Genomic DNA, 5,091 nt, shown 5'->3' with positions numbered 1-5,091 from the left:
ATTCGTACTCGACCTCCTCCTTGACCGGGATTGAGATCCGCGGCTGCGACGCGACGATCTCGGTAGCGAGATCGTTGGCTATCGTTGGCTCCCACTGTGGTCGCCAGATTGTTCGCGGGAAAAATTGCTTTCTTCATTGAATTCATTGTTCTCTCGAGTAATTGTTTTTCGATTACAAAAGATCCGGTCTTTTTATAAGATCCGGTTACAACGAAATCAAAGAAAAAATAAGAAGATTACAACTTTCCATTTTCGAACGAATCGCGAGATACTGTTTTGCGGTCTCTAGCTTTTGTGGGTTCTTCACCTGCGCCGGGGTTAATCCGTGGACCACCGCGTGATCTAGATCCGGTCGGATCTACACGATATGACGGGTATTATTTCACGAAGGAAATAATAGCCGGGGGGGATTAATTCACCAAGGAAATAATCGCCCTAGTAATCGAAATCGACCAAGCGAAATCGAGACTCTTCTCGGGATCAAAAACCAAGTTTTGATCCGGAGGATAACCGTGTAGATCTCAGATCTGATCTCTCTCGAACTCCTGCCTTATTTGGCGTGGATGATCGCCAAGAACCAAATCTGATATGTCCAAGTCTTCAAAGTTCCAAAGCTTCAATCTTTTTAAGTTTTGAGCCTTCAATCCAGCAGAGCTTCGCACCCATGGGTGGCTCGGCTTTGGCCGAGCCACCTGGGTGGTTCGGCTTTGGCCGAGTCGCCCGGGTGTGGCGCCGTTGTGTTCGTTGTCCGGTTCCGCGCTTCGTTGTTGATCTGGACTTTGATTTGGGAGTCTGGATCCTGATTTGGCAGTAAATCCGCCTTGGTGTTTGAATCTATTCTATAGTTGGATGACTCGTTGACTCCCGAACCGTTGGCTTGATTCCGCACGCGAATGGATGCATTCCGTTGCTTGCGTGCGATTCGTTAACCTCGTCGCTTCGTTAATCCGCTTCGTCGCATCTCACTTAGCTTCGATGTTGTCGTTTAACGACCACGCTTGGATATGTCGCCTGATGGTTCGTTGGTTTGTCGAATCACCATGCCGAGCTGTTCTAAGGGACCTATAGGTAGTTTTATACGCCTACAGCTATCTTTGTTTTGAATTTATTGTAACGCCCAAAGTTGTAACGAATTCAGCAATGAAAACAATTTCTCCCCAAACATACAACAAACCATCTTTTTCGAGCTCATACTCCCCCTTTCGACCAACCTTCACCTGCTCGAACGCACTGCTAAAGTCTCTGCTGGATGTGTACATTTGCACATACTCCAAAGGAACCAAGGGCCGAATACGCATCGCAACCAACAAAGCTCTCACTGGCAGTCGAGATAGCATATTGACCAACTTGTTAGTCGCCCCCTTCATGTACCTACTGACGATATTGAACACCATCAAATAGGACATCCACTTCATGTGTCGTGCCTGCTGTAGCTTCATCTAGGCATGTAGAAACTCTAATGGCTTGTGATCCGAGTGCTAGCTTCATCTAGGCATGTAGAAACTCTAATGGCTTGTGATCCGAGTGCACAACCACTCCTTACCCAACAAGTACACCTTTCAATGCTTGATCGCCTGGTAGGGTGCATAAAACTCCTTATCGTAAGTAGGATAGTTCTGAATAGTACCCGTAAACATTACATAATGGTACTTCACCGGCTTCCCATCCTGTATCAACATAGCACCCATAGCATAGCTAGAAGCGTCAGTCTCTACCTCGAAGGTCTTTTGTAAATTAGGTAATGCCAATACTGGTGCCTCCGAGATCTTCCTTTTTAGTAATTGAAAAGCCTCCTCATGCATCCTACCTCACTCGAACCGAATCTTCACCTTAGTAAGACTATGTAAGGGTGCCGTATAAGTAGAAAAATGTTAAATAAACTTGCGTAAATACTGGCAAGCCCCTATGAAGCTTCGCACCTCCGTTACTGTCCTAGGCGTCAGCCACTTCATGATAACCTCAACCTTGCTTGTATCTATCCTCTGCTGGCCCTTTCCCACGATGAAGCTGAGATACACTAACTTATCCTTCCCAAACTCGTACTTCTTCCCGTTGAGCTTCAGCTGACCATCACGCAGCACTTCAAATACCTTCTTGACATGAACAAGATGCTCCTCCCATGTCCTGCTATACACCAAGATGTCATCGAGGTAAATAATCACAAAATCCTCTATAAAAGGTCATAGCAAATTATTCATCTGCCTTATAAAGGTTGCTGGAGTATTATACAACCCGAACGATGTCACCAACCACTCAAACAGACCTTGCTTGGTCTTGAACGTATTCTTCCAAGTGTCATCCTCCCGAATCCTCACCTGATGGTAACCAAATTTAAGATTCAACTTTGTGAAGAACCTCGCTCCCTCCAACTGGTCCATAAGATTATTGATCTGTGGTAGTGGATAACGATTCTTTACCGTTATCTTGTTGAGCGCCCGGTAATCCACACATATGCGCTAGCCTCCATCCTTCTTGGGCACCAATAACACTTTGCAACTCACAAGGCGAACAACTTGGCACTATCACTCCTTTCTCCAGAAGCTCCTGAGCTTGCCTCTTTATCTCCTCAGACTCCTGTACGGATGTGTGGTAAAGACCTATATTCGGCAAAGAACTCTCTCCCGTCAACATAATCTCGTGCTCCACACTCCGTCTCGGTGGTAGTCTAATGATCTCTGAAAACAAGTCTGCATACTTGGCCTTCAACCTGTAAAGATTTCCCTCCTGAAGCTTGCTGAAGGTAGTCAAGCATACTCTACTCAGTTGCTCCTCGTAAGGCCTAATGAATAATAGAACAAACTTTTTTCTTGCATTTACTAGCCTCTTCGCCCGAGTCACCGTTACCAAGCTTGTCTCCTACGGAAGAGACATCAAACGAAATATGAACTGCTCGCCATCCTTTAGGGTGGATGCAGAAGGGTGGATTCAGAACGACTTGTGGAGTGTAAATCTGAAAGTGCATTGATTAACTACACTCAACCCCATCTCCTTCTGAATCCACCCTAAAGGATAGGGCTTTGGATGCTTGACCGTCTTCAGACCCAGCTTCTGAACCAAGGCCTCAGATATCAAATTATTCTGACTTCCTGAATCAACTATGGCATCAACCAAGTTGGTCTTCACCTACAACTTGAGAACAAAGAGATTCTCTCTGGGGTCTTCGTCCTCCTTCGCAGCCTGCTTCCCTGCCATAAGATTGAGACTGTTATTAGGCTCTGTCATCTCTGAAACTTCTTCCGGGCCTTGAGCTATCACGTATGCTTTTTTTTCCTCCTTCTTCAACCCCTTCGGTTTGAGATGAGGATACTTCTCCCAGTACTGATCAGCGACATGTCCTGTCTACTTGCAATGATTACAAGTCAGTCCTGTTTTTACCTATATGGCCCTTCTTTTTCTCTTCCTTAGGTTGGGAGCCACTAGACTTTGCTCCAGCTTGCTTGGCATCTCCCTTTGTCTCGTTGCTCTTCTTTTGCTTTCCTTCAATGGCAATAGCCTTCACGCTTGCTCTGCAATCGACTCAACCGTGAATTGCTGCATCTCCTTCCGGATGTATTTGTTCAAACCCACCATATATTTCATAAAAACAGGATACTCCTCTGTCGCAATGTTGAAGACTATAGCCTGCTGCTGAAACTCTATAGTGTATTCTTGAACAGTTTGATTGAATCATTGGCACAAGTCGTACCACTTGTACCAACGCTCTTTAAGGAATCCCACCGAGTAGAATTGCTTCCTCAGTAGCTCCTTGAACCTACTCCACGACACAGATTTCTTCTCCTGCTTGCAGTAGGACTTCAACACGTCAAAGCATGCCCGGAAAGCTTCAGTGTCGCGAAAACAATCTTCTCCTTAGACGAATAGCCATAAAGAGTAAAATAGGTCTCTGTACGCTTGTTCGCGGGAAAAATTGTGTTCTTCATTGACGTCATTGTTCTCTCAAGTAATTTCTTTTTGATTACAAAAGATCCGGTCTTTTTATAAGATCCGGTTACAATGAAATCAAAGAAAAAATAAAAAGATTACAACTTTCCTTTCGAACGAATCACGAGCTCCTGTTTTGCGGTCACTCGCTTTTGTGGGTTCTTTGCCAACGCCGGGGTTAATCCGTGGACCACCGCGCGATCTAGATCCGGTCAGATCTATACGATTTGACGGGTGTTATCTCACTAAGGAAATAACAGCCGGGGGGTACTATTTCACCAAGGAAATAATAGCCTTTAGTTCTCGGGATCAAAGGCCAAGCTTTGATCCGGAGTATTACTTCGTGTAGATCTCAGATCTGATTTCTCTCTCTCGAACTCCTGTCTTTTGTGACGTGGATGCTCGCCAAGAACCAGATCTGAATGTCCAAGTCTTCAAGTCTTCAAAACTCCAAGCTCAGTTCTCAATTCGGCAGAGTTTCGGCTCTAGAAGTTCCAACCCTCAAAAATGAGCCAAGGGGGGTCTATTTATAGGCTCTCAGATCTGTGCCTTGGCACAGATCTGGGCCGGCCACCTAGAGGTGGGCTGATTCCTGATTTGGCGGTAAATCCACTTCTGAGTTCGAGTCCGAAACCGATCTTGATTCGATCGTGATTCGTCCGAGTATGCCCTTGGTTGGATGACTCGTTGACTCTTCGAACACTTGGCTTGATCCCGCACGCGAATGGACGTATTCCGTTGCTTGCGTGCGATTAGTCAATCTCGTTGCCTCGTTGGTTTGTCGGTTTGTGCCGAGCTGAGCTAAGGGACCTATAAGCAATTTTATACGCCTACAGATACCCCCTCCAAAGTATTTCAGCCTCGTTCTTTTATAGAAGAGTCTGGAATACTTTGGATATGATTGTCCCAACCTTCAGTCGGTGTAATGGGACCTTGGAATGGCTTCTGTTCTTGATTCCTTCAATCCTTCAGGCTATTCGGTGCTTTGTCAACTGTCTATAAGGGCTCCGGTGCTACATTTATTGTCTGACCGTTGTCGGAATTTTAAACTTGAAGTCGATTCCTGATTTTCTGATCTTTAGCTCGTGTTTGTTGTTTCAACACGGAACTGACCATCGATTGTTGGCGCTAAGTTCTTATTTGCGACGCGTTGTCCGGCGTAGTATTGTT

This window comes from Asparagus officinalis, chromosome 9 (genome assembly GCF_001876935.1).
Source record: "Asparagus officinalis chromosome 9, Aspof.V1, whole genome shotgun sequence".
NCBI lineage: Eukaryota > Viridiplantae > Streptophyta > Magnoliopsida > Asparagales > Asparagaceae > Asparagus > Asparagus officinalis.
Note: the sequence above shows the minus strand (reverse complement) of the source record.